The sequence below is a fragment of the Macaca nemestrina genome, chromosome 16 (assembly GCF_043159975.1).
Source record: "Macaca nemestrina isolate mMacNem1 chromosome 16, mMacNem.hap1, whole genome shotgun sequence".
In the NCBI taxonomy this organism is placed as follows: Eukaryota; Metazoa; Chordata; class Mammalia; order Primates; family Cercopithecidae; genus Macaca; species Macaca nemestrina.
In genome coordinates this window covers 84,485,953-84,504,893 of record NC_092140.1, presented here as the reverse complement: position 1 = coordinate 84,504,893, position 18,941 = coordinate 84,485,953, and positions in this window count along the sequence as shown.

Sequence of the window (18,941 nt, the reverse complement as noted above, 5' to 3'; positions counted from 1 at the left end):
CGCTCTGCCGCTCAGGCTGGAGTGCAGTGGCCGGATCTCAGCTCACTGCAAGCTCCGCCTCCCGGGTTCACGCCATTCTCCGGCCTCAGCCTCCCGAGTAGCTGGGATTACAGGCGCCCGCCACCTCGCCCGGCTAGTTTTTTATATTTTTTAGTAGAGACGGGGTTTCACCGTGTCAGCCAGGATGGTCTCGATCTCCTGACCTCGTGATCCGCCCGTCTCGGCCTCCCAAAGTGCTGGGATTACAGGCTTGAGCCACCGCGCCCGGCCCGATTTTTTTATATTTCACCCTGTGACTGTCTTTGATCAGTTTTCCTTGTGGAAGTTCTGATACTAAGTCTCAAGAGGCCACATGGCTTCTGCTATTACTGCTGGGAACTCTGAAGCCATCAGATAATCATGCTTGAGCAGCCTTTTGGATGTTGAATAACTATGTGGATGATCATACATGAAACAATTCTCAGCAAATGCAATAGAACTGAAATTATACCAAACACACTCTGAGACCACAGCACAATAAAAATAGGAGTCAAGAATAAGAAAATCGCTCAAAACCATGCAATTACATGGGAATTAAACAACATGCTCCTAAATGACTTTTGGGTAAATAATGAAATTAAGGCAGAAATCAAGAAGTTATTTGAAACGAGTGAGAACAAAGATATAACATACCAGAATCCCTGGGACACAGCTAAGGCAGTATTAAGAGGGAAATTCATAGCATTAAATGTCTACATCAAAAAGTTAGAAGTATCTCAAATTAACACCCTAATGTCATAACTGAAAGAATTAGAGAAACAAGGGCAAATCAACCCCAAAGCTAGCAGAAGAAAAGAAATAACCAAAATCAGAGCCAAACTGATGGAAATAGAGACATGAAGAACCATTCAAAAGATCAACAAATCCAGTTGACTTCTTGAAAAAAATAGTACAATAGATAGGCTGCTAGTTAGACTAACAAAGAAAAGAGAGAAGATCTAAATAAACACACTTAGAAATGATGAAGATAATGTTACCACAGACCCCACAAAAATAAAAATAACTATCAGAAACTACTGTGAACATCTCTATGCACACAAACTAGAAAACCTAGAAACAATGGATAAATTTCTGGACATATACACCCTCCTAAGACTGAAACAGGAAGAAATTGATTCCTTGAACAGACCAATAATGAGCTCTGAAATTGAATCAGTAATAAATAGCCTACCAACCAAAAAAAGCCTAGGACTTGATGGATTTGCAGCCAACTTCTACCAGATGTACAAAGAAGAGTTGGTATAATTCCTACAGAAGCTATTCCAAAAAATTGAGGAGGAGGTACTCCTCCTCAACTTATTCTATGAGGCCTGTATCATCCTGATACCAAAACTTGGCAGAGTCAAAACAAAAAAAACACTTCAGACCAATATACTTGATGAACATTGATGGAAAAATCCCCAACAAATCAAATCCAGCAGCATATCAAGAAGCTAATCTATCACAATCAAGGAGGCTTCATCCCTGGGATGCAAGGTGGGTTCAACATATGCAAATCAATAAATGTGATCCATCACATAAACAGAACTAAAGATAAAAACCACATGACTACCTCAAAAGATGCAGAAAAGGCTTTCTATAAAATTCAGCATGACTTCATATTGAAAACTTTTCAATAAACTAAGTATTGAAGGAACATAACTCAAAATATTAAGAGCCATCTATGACAAACACACGACCAGCTGAATGGGCAAAAGCTAGAAGCATTCCCCTTGAAAACTGGCACAAAACAAGGATACTCTCTCTCACCACTCCTATTCAACATAGTACTGGAAGTCCTAGCCAGAGTGATCAGGTATGAGACAAAAATAAAGGGCATCCAAATAGGAAGAGAGGAAGTCAAACTATCCTTGTTTGCGGATGACATGATTCTATACATAGAAAACCCCATAGTCCTGGCCCACAAGCTCCTTCAACTGATAAACAACTCCAGCAAAGTTGCAGGATACAAAGTCAATTAGAAAAAATCATTAGCATTTCTTTTTTTTAATTTTAATTTTTTACACTTTAAGTTCCAGGATACAAGTGCAGAACGTATAGGTTTGTTACATAGGTATATGTGTGCTGTGGTCGTTTGCTGCACCTATCAACCTGTCATATAAGATTTAAGCCCTGCATGCATTAGCTATTTGCCCTAATGCTCTCCCTCTCCTCACCCCCAGCCCCCGAATGGCCCTGGTTTATGTTCTTCCCCTCCATGTGTCCATGTGTTCTCGTTGTTAACTCCCACTTATAAGTGAGAACATGTGGTGTTTGGTTTTGTGTTCCTGTGTTAGTTTGCTGAGGATGAAAGCTTCCTGCTTCATGAATGTTCCTGCAAAGGACATGATATCATGCCTTTTTATGGCTGCATAGTATTCCATGGTGTATACATATCACATTTTCTTTATTCAGTCTATCATTTATGGGCATTTGGGTTGGTTCCATGTCTTTGCTATTGTAAATAGTGCTGCAATAAATATACATGTGCATGTGTCTTTACAGTAGAATGATTTATGTTCCTTTGGGTATATATCCAGTAATGGGATTGCTGGGTCAAATGGTATTTCTGGTTCTAGATCCTTGAGGAATCACCACACTGTCTTCCACAATGGTTGAACTAATTTACATTCCCATCAACAGTGTAAAAGCATTCTTATTTCTCCACAGCCTCACCAGCATCTATTATTGTTTCTTGGCTTTTTAATAATTGCCATTTTGATTGGCATGAGATGGTATCTCATTGTGAGTTTGATCTGCATTTCTCAAATGATCAGTGATGTTGAGCTTTTTTTCATATCTTTGTTGGCCATGTAAATGTCTTCTTTTGAGAAGTGTCTATTCATATCCTTTGGCCACTTTTTGATGGGGTTGTTTCTTTTTTTCTTGTACATTTGTTTAAGTTCCTTACAGATTCTGGATATTAGGCCTTTGTCAGATGGTAGATTGCAAAAATTTTCTTCCATTTTGTAGGTTGCCTGTTCACTCTGATGATAGTTTCTTTTGCTGTGCAGAAGCTCTTTAGTTTAATTAGATCCCATCTATCAATTTTGGCTTTTGTTGCAATTGCTTTTGACATTTTCATCATGAAGTCTTTGCCCATGCCTATATCTTGAATGGTATTGCCTAGGTTTTCTTCTAGGGTTTTTATGGTTTTTGGGTCTTACATTTAAGTCTTTAATCTATTTTGAGTTGATTTATGTATAAGGTGTAAGGAAGGGGTCCAATTTCAGTTTTCTGCATATGACTAGCCTGTTTTTCCAGCACCACTTATTAAATAGAGAATTATTTCCCTATTGCTTGTTTTTGTCTGGTTTGTCAAAGATCAGATGGTTATAGATGTGTGGTTTTATTTCTGAGATCTCTATGCTGTCCCATTAGTCTATGTGTCTGTTTTCGTACCAGCACCATGCTGTTTTAGTTGCTGTAGTTTTGTAGTATAGTTTGAAGTTGGATAGCGTGATGCCTCCAGCTTTGTTCTTTTTGCTTAGGATTGTCTTAGCTATAAGGGCTCTTTTCTGTTTCCATAGGAATTTTAAAATAGTTTTTTCTAATTCTGTGAAGAATTTCAATGGTAGTTTAATGGGAATAGCATGGAATCTATAAGTTACTTTAGGCAGTATGGCCATTTTTGTTATATTGCTTCTTTCTATCCATGAGCATGGAATGTTTTTCATTTGTTTGTGTCCTCTCCTATTTCCTTGAGCATTGATTTGTAGTTCCCCTTGAAGAGATACTTCACATCCCTTGTTAACTGTATTCCTAAGTATTTTATTCTCTTTGTAGCAATTGTGAGTAGGAGTTCATTCATGATTTGGCTCTCAGCTTGTCTATTCTTGGTGTATAGGAATGCTTAAAATCACTAGCATTTCTAGATTTCAACAACAGCCAACCTGAGGGCCAAATCAGAAAGGCTGTCTTATTCACAATTGCCACAAAAAGATTAAAATACCTAGGAATACAGCTAACCAGATAACCAGGGAGGCAAAAGAGCTCTACAGTCAGAATTACAAAACACTGCTCATATAAATCAGAGGAGGCACAAACAAATGGAAAAAAATCCCATGCTAATGGATAGGAAGAATCAATGTCATTCTATTCCTATCAAACTACCAACAACATTCTTCACAGAACTTAAAAAAACTATTTAGAAATTTGTATGGAAACAAAAAAGAGCCTGAATAGACAAGGCAATCCTAAGCACAATGAACAAAGCTGGAGACATCACATTATATGACCTGAAACTATACTACAGGGCTACAGTAAACAAAACAGCATAGCACTGGCACAAAAACAGGCACATAAACCAATGGAAAAGAATAGAGAGCCCAGAAATAAGGCCATACACCTATGATCATCTGCTTTTTGACAAAGCTGACAAAAAGATGCCATGAAGAAAAGACTTCCCATACAATAAATGATGCTGGGATAACTGGCTAGCCATATGCACAAGATTGAAGCTGGACCTCTCCTTTATGCCATACACAAAAACTAACTCAAGATGGATTAAAGACTTAAATGTAAAACCTAAAACTATAAAAACCCTGGAAGACAACCTAGGCAATATGATCCCTGGCATAGGAGCAGGCAAATATTTCATCATAAAAACACCAAAAGCTATTGCAAAAAAAACAAAAATCGACAAATGGAATCTAATTAAACTTAAGAGCTTCTGCACAGCAAGATAAACTATCAACAGAGAAACAGAAAATCTATAGAATAGGAAAAAAATATTTGCATCTGACAAAGGTCTAATATCCAGCAGCTATAGGGGCCATAAACAAATTTACAAGAGAAAACCAACCCCATTAAAAAGTCATGGCCAAAGGACATGAACAGACAATTTTCAAAAGAAGACACACATGCAGCCACAAACATATATAAAAAGCTTACTATCATTGATCATTAGAGAAAATACAAATCAACCACAAATCTCACACCACTCAGAATTTAAAAGTCAAAAAACAACAGATGCTGGCAAGGTTGTGGAGAAAATGGAACATTTATACACTGTTGGTGGTAGTGTCAAATAGTCCAACCATTGTGGCAAGAAGTATGGTGATTCCTTAAAGAGCTAAAAGCAGAACTACCGTTTGGCCCAGCAATGTATAGACCCAGAGGAATACAAATCATTCTACCACAAAGACACATGCACATGAATGTTCATTGCAACATTATCTGCAATAGCAAAGACATGGAATCAACCTAAATACCTATCAATGACAGACTGGATAAAGACAATGTGGTACATATATACCATGGAATACTATGCAGACATAAAAAAAAGGAGATCATGTCTTCTCTGGAAGCATTGATGGAGCTGGAGGCTATTATCCTTAGCAAACTAACACAGGAACAGAAAACCAAATACAGCATGTTTTCACTTATAAGTGGGAGTTAAATATTGAGAACTCATGAATACAAAGAAAGGAACGACAGACACTGGGGTCTACTTGAAGGTGAAGGCTGGGAGGAGGCAGAGGAGCAGAAAAGGTAACTATTGGGTACTGGGTTTAATACATAGGTGACAAAATGAGCTGTACAACAGACCCCTGTGACACGAGTTCACCTATGTAACAAACCTTCACATATATACCCGAACCTAAAATAATGTTTTTTTAAAGAAAAACCACGTGGAGAGAGGCCCTCTGTGTCCCCACAGGCCTGCCAAGGCTATCATAAACCAGCTGGCCTTAGTCCACACACAGCTCTCAGTAGATGTCTAAATAAGCCCAGCTAAGGTCAGCTGAATCCATCTTAGACCAGAAAAAATGACCCAAATCAGTTCAGCTCAAATTGTGACCTGTAGAGCCATAGGCTAAATAAGTAATTGTTTTAAGTTACTGAGTATTGAAGCAGTTCGTTTCGCAGCCCAAAGTGACTTATACTACCTCCTATTCTTAGCCATTATCTTTGGTATAAGAGGAATACCTTCTCACTTTCACTCCTTATGTATGATTTCTTTCCCTTGATCTATCTATCCATCCATCCATCCATTTATCATTTATTAGGTACCCATTCATTGTGTTAAAAACAGAAGATACAGAGAGAAAAGATAAAGTACCAGCCCCCAAAGATTCAGATGCTGTGGTTGAGGAATTATGATGTGGTATAATGAGGACCCAGCAGGCAAACCTAATCCACACAAAGGGGATAAACTTTAGTTAATCCCCTTAAATTTTGAAGTAGGAGTAGGAGTTAGCTATGTAAAAAGTGATATGTGTGTGTGTATGTGTGTAAAAAAGAATCGAGGTGGTGTGCATTGGTGGAGGAACTGCAAGTAATTATGCAGGAAGCTGGAGAAGTCAATAGAGATCTTTCTTCAGGGGATGGCAGTCCTCATCCCCATTGGGTCTCCTTGTTATTCCCAGGAGGTTCCCTGGCCCTCATGCAAATGACCCATTTGGGTCCTGTCCCACTGGCCCTCAGGCAGGACTGTACACATTTGAATTCCTAGGAGCTATATCCTTGGCTATTTCAGGGTAGCCTTCAGAACAATTGCTAAGTTTAAAAATGTGGCTGGACACAGTGGCTCACTCCTGTAATCCCAGTACTTTGGGAGGCTGAGGTGGGTAGATCACCTAAGGTCAGGAGTTTGAGACCAGCCTGGCCAACATGGTAAAACCCTGTCTTTACTAAAAATACAAAAAATTAGCCAGGCGTGGTGGCGGCGCCTGTAATCCAGCTACTTGGGAGGCTGAGGCAGAAGAATCACTTGAACCCAGGAGGCAGAGATTGCAGTGAGCCGAGATTGTGCCATTGTGCTCCAGCTTGGATGAAAGAGCAAACATCCATCTCCAAAAACAAAAAAACCCAAAACAAACAAACAAAAAAACAAGTACGTAGATCACTGGCATAGACTGGAACTTTCTAAATTTCTATGAATTCACGAATGTATATTGCTTTACAATTATTGCAAACATTTAAAATGTACATCCCTTCTTCCTCCATTAGATAGATAGCTTTGCAGAGAGGCTGTTGGAGTGCTGAACTCAGAGTCTGGAGCTGACTGTTGTAGTCTTAGCTGTGCCGTTAACTTTGGAGGTATCATGGGTGAAGGAAACAGGCTTTGGTGCAAAGCATGCAGCTGGCCAGGGATGCTCTCATCTCTTAATGGCTTGTGATTACTTTGCAGTGCTGAGTACTTTAGAATACACAGAGAACCTCAAATGTATCAGCTGCTATCCACTACAGCAACTTCATGAGCCAGCCTGTTGTAAAAAAAATAAATAAATAAAACCAATGAGTTTGCCACATCCCAGAGGGAGGAGACCCCTTGAGCCTCCTTCACTACTTCCTTACACTCTTGTCTTGTGTTAGGTTGGACAGCCCTTTGTCTGTTGGGATATGATGCGTCGCATGCAGACTTGCCAACTCTCGCTCGATAAAGAGTTATTGAGCACCTCCGACGAGGCGGGCACTCATTGGCATTAGCAATACAGCAGTGAACACGAAAGGCAAGAATTCCTGACCTCATGGGAGAGAGAGAGACAATAAATAAGATGACTAGTTAAAACATACAAAATATGACGATGAGTGCTATGGAGAGAAAGAAAGCATGGAAGGGGAATGGGGATGTTGATGAGGGTGGGAGGAGGTTGTAATTTTGGACAGGATAGTAAGGGAACATGTCAGTTAGAAAGGAAGAATAGCTGGAGAGTTTTGAGCAGAGGAGTGACTTTGGGGGCTGTCTGGAGGAAGAATGTTCCAGGCAGAAGAAACGGCCAGTGCAAAGGCCCTGGGGTGGGGGCATGTGCAGTGAACTCAAAGGAAAAGCAAGGAGGCCAGTGTGGTGGGAGTGGAGAAAATGAAGGGGAGAGTAGGAAGGGGAAGGGAATGGAGGGAGATGAGGTCAGCGAGGGACAGGGAGCCCCACGCTATTGGGCTTTCTGCCTCCTAAGGACTTGGCTTTGACACTGAGCAAAATACAGAGCAAGTGGAAGATTTTAGCAAAGGCATGGTAAGGTTTGATTTATGTTCTAACAGGACGGCTCTGGCTGCTGAGCTGGGCACAGGTTTCTGCCTGCTGTATCTTGAACTCGGCATGCAATAATTTATCAGACCACGTTGGATCCAAAAGCCCTGGAATCTTCTTCATAACTTTGTTCAAACCTCTCCCTTTTGGTTTCCCTGGAATAAGCTTTCCTTTCTGTGCCTCTCCAGGAAGGTTAGCCATTCATTCATTCACTCATTCACTGACTCATTCATTCATTCATCACACATTTTGGGGGCCCCTGCTTTGTGACTGTTTTAGGTGCTAGGAATACAGAGATGCTATTACTGTCACTAAGCAGTCATCACCTATTAGAAGAGACAGCTAAGTGCGCTTGTGGTAGCAGATGACCAGTGCTATAAAACAGGTACATGGAGGGAAGCTGCTGCCAAGCAGAACTTCAGAAAGGACTATCATTTGATCTGGGCATTGAATTGGCTCTCAGATCAGAGGGAGAGAACATTCTAGGCAGAAGGAGCAGTAAGTCCAAAGACAGAGAAGCAGGAAGTGACATGGTTGGTTTGGAGGAAGGAGAAAAAAAGAGAATCTTTAAGGCCTTTGAGTAAAAGGAGTTGAGGCTGGGAAATTAGGTTCAAGTTTATTCCATGAGCAATGGGGAGTTACTGAAGGTTAGGCTTTTCACTTTGAACTGAGGGTCGTTGTTAGCATCAGTTCTCCCAATATGTGGAGGCAACATGCCTGAAACCTCCTAAATGGTGGGTGGATGAGGATGAGGAAACTTGCTGAAATTTGGAGACAGGTATCCCTCAGATACCTCTGAGTCTGCTGGAGAGATCATCCACACACCATCACATTAGATAATGTGCACTGAGAATGTAGCCTTTCCTTTCCTGTGTGTCCAGCTTCTATGTCCAGCTTACATCCAGCTGCCTAGTGCATATTTCTGCTGGGTTAACTGCATAGTTGCTTGAAATTTGACATGTACAAAACTGAGCTCTTCAGAGACTCTCTCAAGCCCCAGCACTTCTCTCTTCTTGTCTGGGTAATGGCATCACCAACCAGCGGCTTACCAAAGCCAGAAGCTGTAGGGTCCTCTTAGACTAGTCCCTTCCCTCTCACCTCCAACCCATCTCTAAGTTGTATGGATCCTAACTCTGCTCTTGCATCATCCCTGCCTCCCCAGTCCTCAGTGTGACTGCCTGATATGGTTTGGATAATTGCTGCTGCCCAAATCACATGGTGAATTGTAATCCCCAGTATTGGAGGTGGGGCCTGGTAGAAGGTGTTTGGATCATGGGACAGATCCCATGAATGGCTTGGGCCATCCCCTTGGTGATAAGTGAGCTCTTGCTCTGAGTTCACATGAGATCTGATCATTTGAAAGTGTGTGGCCCCTCCCCCTACACTCTCTTTCCTGCCTTTGCCATGTGACATGCCTGCTCCCACTTTTGTTCTCCCCGCCATGAGTAAAAAGCTCCCTGAGGCCTCCCCAGAAGCTGAGCAGATGCTGGTGCCATGTTTGTACATCCTGTAGAACCATGAGACGATTAAGTTTCTCTTCTTTGTAAATTACCCACTGTCAGGTATTTCTTTTTAGCAATGCAAGAACCACCTAACGCCCTGCCCTGCGGTCATCCTCATCGCCTCTCACTTGGGCTTCTGATAGACTCTGATCACGCCGCCCCCATCTCCCTTCACTGAATCCTTCTTCCATTGCAGCAGTCAAAGGCATTTTCCTAAAAATACAAATCAGATCCTAACTGGTTCTTGCTTAATATCCTCTTTCCTAATAGGATAAAGTCAACCCTTTTAGCAGGGCTCTCTAAGCCTCCTGTGATCTGGATCCTATCACCTCTCTGCCCTCACTCAGCTCGCCTGGAATCTTTTAACACTGTATACCTCCGTCCCTTTGTACACCTGCCTCCCTTTGTGCTTCTTCTTCTGGTTCTCCCAGCAGATTCCTATTCACTCACCAGGAGTCAGCTCACGTTCATTCCTCTGGCAAGCCTTTCCCACCTCCCCTTACTGAACCATTCTGGTGCCTCCACATGCCTCGAATCTCACATCTGTCATAGTCTCTGTATGATGGTGCTTTTCAACTAGACCTAAGCATCACCTCGTCTGTGCAGCTTTTAACATTTAATGATCCCTGGACCCTATTGCTAGGGAGTAAGTTCAGGGGTTTGCGGAGTAGAAAGTCCTCTGACATGGAATTTCTTTTCTATGTGTTGATTTCTTTTAACATTGGTGAAGAGCGAGGATTCTGGAGCAAGACTGCTTGAATTTGAATTCTGGCTCTGCTATCTGGCTGCTGAGTCATCTCTAGTTTTTTTCACATTGTCTATAAAACGAGAATAATAACACGTCTTAAATGTGGTGAGGATTAAATTAGTAATACATGGAAATCCCTTAGAACAATGCCTGGTAAATATTCAATACATATGAGCTATTATTTGCTGTTACCAAAAGTGTTCAGAGCAGAAACTGGGTTGTTAATTCTTTGAATTCTAAGGCCTAGCACCTTGCCTGACTCATGGGTTGGCATTTAGTAAAAGCTGAGGAGCTGAATTAAAAATTATAATAAATGTGGGAAGAAAATTCGAAGATAAGATGGGGGTAATTTTAGGCCGGTAACTTCCTGCTCTATCAGAAGGTCTTAGCACAGTAAAAGTCGGTAACCCATCTTGTCCAGAGATGAGCATTAGCAGACTGATAGGGAGTGAAAATAGCTCCAGCTAGGTAAGATGCAGAAACACGGAGGAGAAGCTGGGCAGCCTCTGGAAGATTTGTTGGAAAAGTTTTTGTATTTTTCCAAATATATAGGTTGGTAAATGAAACACTGAATAAATACATATTCATGTTAAGTAGTGGTTTTAAAAACTTACATGATTTTATCACCTTGCACGTTAGTGCTGAATGCAGTCTTAGACATCTTGACTCTTCAGATCTCTGTTTTTCCTTATTTATAAATGAAGGAAAATTGAAGTGGCTTCTCTAAAGTTGCAGGCCCACTTGTGCCAAAATCAGGACCCGTGTCGGTGCTGGGCCCACCGCAGCCTGCTGCCGCCGTCGTAATGAACTGTGATTATTATACAATCCAATACATTCCCTTCTGTCAGGCCTGCTCCTCCTCTGGTTATGATCAATGACATCGCCCCGGTCCCAGCTACCTTGAGTTGGTTAGTGTTGACCAGAATGCAAATCTATCATGTGGGAAGAGGAGAACAGAGCGGTTTAGTAGAAAGTATAAGGCAGTGAATCAGGAAAACATACATAGATTAGCACATGAGTGTGGGAGTGCAAACACAAAACCATGGAAGGCTGGTACTCTCTTCAGAGTGAGATTAGCCAAGAGGACTTTTTTTTTTTTTTTTTTCCTCTAGCCTGGTAAGTAGGCTTCAATTCTTCACAAACAGTGGACTTCAGAAATAGTATTTCCAGGTGCCCTCAATTGTGGTAATTTAGTTCATCATAATATGTTGATGTATATTTTAATGAACTGTTTTCAGTTTTATCCTTTGCAAGATTATAAAGCACATTGCCTCATACATAGAAGCAGGCAATAAGTGATATGTTGAATTGAATTCAATTGCACTGCAGAGCTGTGATCCAGCCCCATAAAAAATCAGAGAACTAGATAGTTTCTCTCCATGTCCCTTTCACTCAAATTTATCTGTACAAGTCAGTTGATTTCATTAGTATTAAATTTAATGAAACGACTGGGGGTAGGTGTGCATTTTGCTTTTCTCTGGTTTTTGGAAACTTCCAGGCCATCTCTAGCTGCGTGACCTTAGCCTGTGTGTGTTTTTGTTTGTTTGTTTAACTCTGGAAGCCTCATATTTCTCCTCTTTGAAAAAAGGGTAACAAAATTGGTAGCACAAGAGGGTTGTATATGTATTTTTTTTCTTTTTTTTCTTTTTTTTTTTTTGAGACAAAGTCTTGCTCTGTCACCCAGGCTGGAATGCAGTGGCGTGATCACAGCTCACTGCAACCTCTACTTCCCGGGTTCAAGCGATTCTCCTACCTCAGCCTCCTGAGTAGCTGGGACTATAGATGCAAGCCACCACGCTGCCTAATTTTTGTATTTTTAGTAGGGACAGGCTTTCACCATGTTGGCCAGGCTGGTCTCAAACTCCTAACCTTAAGTGATCCGTCCATCTCAGCCTCCCAAATGTATATGTATTTCTGAGTGTCTGAATGCGCCAGTAAAACATCTAGCATACAGCAAACACTCCAAATATTTTGCTCCCTACTGCTATTTCACCTTTTCCCTTACCTTTCTTTCTTCCTTTCAAGGATAGCAAATTATCCTTGCCTCGGACATTTAGATTATCTAGGGAGTTATTATTTACTTTCCAGGGAAGTAGCTAATCCTGATTAATACTAACTGAGCTAATCCCTCAGTTCCATCTCATCGTTCCTTTTTTTTTTTTTTTTGAGACAGGAGTCTGGCAGTGTTGCCCAGGCTGGAGTGCAGTGGCGCGATGTCGGCTCACTGCAAGCTCTGCCTCCCAGGTTCACACCATTCTCCTGCCTCAGCCTCCTGAGTAGCTGGGACTACAGGTGCCTGCCACCAGGCCCGGCTTATTTTTTTTGTATTTTTAGTAGAGACGGGGTTTCACCGTGTTAACCAGTATGGTCTCGATCTCCTAACCTCGTGATCCGCCCGTCTCGGCCTCCCAAAGTGCTGGGATTACAGGCGTGAGTCACCGCGCCCGGCCCATCTCAATGTTCTTAATGCAAATGGTTACAGGAATGGAAAGAAACGTATAAGTGGTTGGTTGTTGCAGCCTCCAAATAGAAGATGGCTATTGTACAAGTGGACGAGTGTGCCCTTAATGAAGCACTTTGACTATAGGCACCACCTCCTACATATGAGATGAGATCTAGACCCGAGATAGAGCTCTGAAAAAGGAAGTTAGAGTATGTAACAACTAATTTATTTCTGTAGATTTTCCATCCATTGGTCTGTCTGACAAGGCAGCTAGCTGTTCAGAGGCTCCTGCTGCATAAACAAAAGCCAGAGCCTTCCAGAAAGGGGCTGCTCAACTGCACGCCGTGACTTCCTGGATGTATTCCTCAAATTACATAATATTAAAAAAAAAAAACAACATGGCAAGAAATGATGGGGAATGGAAAGTGGAAACATGGCAATAAGGAGTTAAGTCACTGAATTCAGGTGATTCTTATTAGTATTTCTGGTGATTCTCTGTATTTAAATTTTTTCTCCAATTAACATGTATTAGGATTAGAATCACATTTTTTTTTTTTTTTTTTTTTTTTTTTTTTGAGACGGAGTCTAGCTCTGTTGCCCGGGCTGGAGTGCAGTGGCCGGATCTCAGCTCACTGCAAGCTCCGCCTCCCGGGTTCACGCCATTCTTCTGCCTCAGCCTCCCGAGTAGCTGGGACTACAGGCGCCCGCCACCACACCCGGCTAGTTTTTTTGTATTTTTTAGTAGAGACGGAGTTTCACCGTGTTAGCCCCGATGGTGTCGATCTCCTGACCTCGTGATCCACCCGTCTCGGCCTCCCAAAGTTTTTTTTTTTTGAGACAGAATCTCACTCTGTCACCCAGGCTGGAGTGCAAATGGTGCGATTTCAGCTCAATGCATCCTCCACCTCCTGGGTTCAAGCGATTATCCCGCTTCAGCCACCTGAGTAGTTGGGACTACAGGCACATGCCACCACACCCAGTTAATTTTTGTATTTTTAGTAGAGACGGGGTTCCACTATGTTGGCTAGGCTGGTCTCGAACTCCTGACCTCATGATCTGCCCACCTCGGCCTCCCAAAGTGCTGGGATTACAGACATAAGCCACCGCGCCCAGCCAGAATCACACTTTCTTAAGTGATCCTAACAAAGGCCTCATCTGAGAAGGGGTTGAAAGGACAAGTATCCTGCACCTCTAGAGAGAAACAAGTTTGAGTGCGATGGCTAAGCGGGATCTCCAAGAGACTGAGGAGGCAGGCCTGGAGATGGTCGATTGTGGAGGTTAAAGAAATGCCTTGTTTACAAAAAATTCCAAGCTTAAATATTTTTATGTTATACATGCTTAAGGTAAAAATTTAATTCAGGATAGAGGGGAACTTGATATCCAAACCTTTAGGAGTAAAGACTCTTAACAAATTGATAAATGTCCTTCCGGACATCTTTCTGTGTATTATTTAAAATATGTGTATATAATTTTACATAAATGGGATTATCCAACTTGTATTTTTACTCAACAACATCTCTTAGATTTCTGTGGTCAGATGATAGAGGTTTTCGTCATTATTGTTAATGGCCCCATTATTGTTAAACAAGTCTCCTTTGATTGGCTCTGATAAGCAATGCTGTAATGAACATTCTTGGGCGTGTGCTTCTGCATTTGGGTGATAATCACTTTAGGTAAGTTTCTAAAAAGTTAGTTTGTTGGGTCATTTAACATTTTGATACACATTATATAAATTTATGCTTCGATACATATTATATAAATTATACTTCCACAAGTGGTAACATGAATGCCTGTGCCTCACACCCTAATAGGGGTTATAAATTCCTTGTCTTTTGTATATGCTGCAGATATTTTCCTCTAGGTTAATTTTATTTCAGTTCTTTCTAATGATGTGGTGATGATTTAAACTTAAATTTATCAGTCTTAATTTCTGGTTTGGTGGTGGTGGTGGTGGTGTGTGTGTGTGTGAGAGAGAGAGAGAGAGAGAGAGAGAAAGAAAGAGATGCTTACTTTTATTCCCTCAGCTATGGAAATATTCTACCATATCATTTTATGGTACTTACTTAATTTTATTTTTCAGGTCTTCAAATCTTTGAGATATCTGGAATTTATTTTAATATAGAGAAAGGGGTATGGATCTTTTTGTATTTCTCGCCCCACTCCAAATAGCTACCTAAGTTTCCAACAACATCTTTCATTAAATGTATCATATTTTCCCCATCGATATTAAAATTGATCTTTATTTTCTACATGTTTGGACTTATTACGAGATTGTTTATTGTTTCTATTAAGTTTATCATTTGACCCATTCCTGCACTAGTGACTCATTTATAAAATTATTATTGTTATGTATTTTTAAATATATGATGGTAAGTTCCCTATTGCCAACCCCACCTCCAATTTTTCTTCTTTTTTTTTTTTTTGAGACGGAGTCTCGCTCTGTCACCCAGGCTGGAGTGCGGTGGCCGGATCTCAGTTCACTGCAAGCTCCGCTTCCTGGGTTTACGCCATTCTCCTGCCTCAGCCTCCCAAGTAGCTGGGACTACAGACGCCCGCCACCTCGCCCGGCTAGTTTTTTGTATTTTTTAGTAGAGACGGGGTTTCACCATGTTAGCCAGGATGGTCTTGATCTCCTGACCTCGTGATCAGCCCATCTCGGCCTCCCAAAGTGCTGGGATTACAGGCTTGAGCCACCGCACCCGGCCAATTTTTCTTATTTCTAAGATGGATATTTTTTCATGATTTTCTGCCAGCAATCTTTCAGAAGCATTTCTGATTGACTTTTGGATCATACCAAATGTATAGATTAATTAGGAGAGCTGAGATCTCCAAAATATTGATTTTTTTTATCCATCAATAACTTTCTTGTTTATTCATATTCTTTTTATGTCTATCAGTAACGTTTTATGTTGTATATGTTTTTTCCATATAAGTGCCGTGCATTGCTGATGTTTATTTTTAGTTATTCAGCAAAGTGTAATGTTTTGTACCATGTCAAGACAGCTAATCAGGAACCACTTTTTCCAGATTTTTTTCCCCTGTTGACGCAGGTTAGGGTTGGCTACAAGAGAAACTTGTATGAACTTTGAGAGTCAGAAATGAATCAGTAGTTGTCAGTCCGAGGTGGTGAAGGACAGATGCAGAGGTCCTGGTGAGTTTCAGTTTGCCTTGTTTCTCCCAATGCCTTATCTTCCTTCTCCTTCCTCTGCTGACCCCACTGACAAGCAGTGACTCCAGGTGCCTCCAGGTCACCCTACTGGCACTGATTCCAGGTTCACCCACAGATGCTTCCCTGAAGCTCACACAGTGGCAACCATGAGGAGGTACCAGCCTTCCATGGACTTCCACACCAGCCCCCTCTTGGGTTCCTCTGCAGCAGCTGCATGTACCTCACTTCCTGCAAGCTCTGATTCATGTACCCACCTCAGGGATAGGGAGTGACTTTTCTCTGATCCCTTTCAGATCTTCACTTTCCTAGTTTCTCTCGCAATTTTCTAAGGCCCAATTCTGATAATAAATATCTTATTCCTTAATATCTATAGTAGTTCTGCTTCCCTGATCAAATTCTAATTGGTTCACAAAGGGCGGAGAAGATGACACACAGGACAGGCTGATGCAGATCTGTGAGGAAGGCTTCAGACTCAGGGCCAGCAGGAGGCACGGCATCATTCACTCAAGAGCAGGATGCACCGGCTTTGAATCCAGGAGAGGAACCCTGATAATTCTACTGTCTTCTGTGCGTATAGAGGAGTTGGAAGGGGCAGAGTCAAAATCAAGTTAGCAGGACCTAAGTTTTGCAAAGTGAAATCACAGCTTTGATAGTGTGAGAAGAGATTGGTGGCCACTCACTAATTACTTGGGAAGTTGCCTGTAGGGGCTTAGAGCTTTCTGCTGAGCCAGAGTTGCTGATTCCCTGAGGGAGGGCAACTGAAGGCATCTAGGAGCTAACTGGCTCTTCTTCCCAAATAGCTATTTCATGATTTTGTTGCTATTGGAGACAGGCATATGCAACTCATACTAAAATTTTTAACTGTTATTTGTCTATAGGAAAGCAATTGATTTTCCACATATTGATTTAGTAAGCCTCCACTTTACTAAGCTCTGAATATTTCAACTGTAAATATAATTCTCCCACTTTCTTTCCAATATGGACTCATCGTGGGCTTCTGTGCAATTGCATTGATTAGATTGTTCAATGTTAAATGTAAATGGTGACTGAGGAAAACTTTCTGGTTCTTGATTAATTTGAAGCATGTTTGACTCTTGATTACAGGCACATACGTGCACACACACGTACACAGAGAGAGAGAGAGAAAGAAATAAGTATCGTATCTGATAAGGAGGTATTCATCTATTCTTATTTTACTGAATATTTTGATCAATAGAAATATTTATCAAAAGTATTTTTGGAATTTACAGAGATGCCAATTTTTTTTTCTCTTGACCAATTTACATGGTAACTTTTATAAATAGATTTTCTCAGTTTGAACCATCTTGGCATTCTTAAAATAAACCCTTTCAATTATATGCATTATCCTTTTATTGTACCACGAATATTTGCTTTTTTATTTTTGGCTAGTAAAATATTTGCCAATATTAAATTTTTCTCTTGGATAAATATTCAGGAACAAAATTATAAGGCAGTTATTTCTGTTTGTTGTCATGGTCGAATTTTGGGATCAGAGTTATGTAAGTCCTAAAAAAAGGGGAATGTTTCAGATTTTTTCTTTGTCTCTAAAACCAATAAATATCACAGGAATCATCTACTTCTTGAATGTTTGTTGTAACTTTTCTATAAAATTAATCAGGCCTTATCCACTTTCAGGGTGTAAATCTTTACCTAAGTTTTCAATTAAAAAATAGTTTTTCTATATCTTCTTGGATAAATTCTATTAATTTTAATTTCCTACAATTATTATAGTCATAAGTATTTTTACACAGTATTCCTTTACAAAAAAATCTGATCTTTATGTAGGGTTATAAACTCTTAAAAAAATTCCCAACATTGTGCAGCTGTGCTTTCTATTCTCACAGGTTAGTTTATTTTAGCATCTATTCAATGATATATCTTATTCATTCTGATGCTGTTATTTTTTTCTAAATAATTTATTTCTGATTATTTATTTTTACTCCTTTTTAATTTTTTTTGGTTTCTTAGGTTGAATGCTTTTTTGATTTAATTGAAATTTTTCTTATTTAATAACAATGTTAAAAGTAATGGATTTTCTATTGAAAGTGACGTTGGCTATATTTTTTGAGTTTTCTGTGGAGCATTCTTACTGCCATTAATTCTTAAAGAATGTATAATTCAAGTTTTACTTTCTTTTTGATGAAAGAATTATTTATAGATCAAATTTTTATTTCCAGGAAGATACTTTTTACATTTTATTTTGTTGTCAGTTTCTAGTTTTATTGTGTTGTGGTCAGAAAATTAATAAGTATCTCACTGGACTGTGAAAATAAGGTATATTATTTGGTTTGATGTATGTTTTATCAATATCTTGTTTATGCTACTGATATTTGTATTTCTACCCATGTCTTTTCCTGAAGTATATGTATACCTCAATTTCAAACTTTCTTGTCAATGTTGATATATTTCACATGTGTCTTATGAACTGTATACATCACATATATGAATTTTGCTTATATCTATTTTTATTTAAACAATCCTTTTACTTTAGAATAGTTTTAGATTTACAGAAAGCTTGTTAGTACAGAGTTTCCCATATATCCTTACCTAGTTTGCACTATGATCAACATCTTTTGTTGGTTTGGTATGTTTGTCACAAGGAAATTGTGTGGTTTCTTGAAAAAGTCAATAAAGTTGATAAAATTTCTAGCCAGACAAGTGAAGAAAAAGAGAGGAGATACAAAGTCCTTATATCAAAAATGAAAAAAGTGTCAGTACTACCTATCCCATGGACATTCAAATGGTGACAAAGGAATATTATAATTAATTCTATGCCCCTCCCCAAATTTGACACTTAAATATAATGGACCAATTTTTTGAAAGACACACAGTACAAGGGGAAATATATAGGAAACTCACACAAAGGGAAATAGATATTGTGAATATCTATTACAGAAATATATCTATTACAGAAATTAAGTCAATAATTAATAACCTTCCAAAAAAAAGAAAGCACCAACCCTAGATGGTTGTCCTGGTACATCTACCAAACATTTAACAAAGAAATAATAGCAATTTTCTATAATCTCTTGTAGATAATAGAAGCAAATGGAACACTTTCTGAC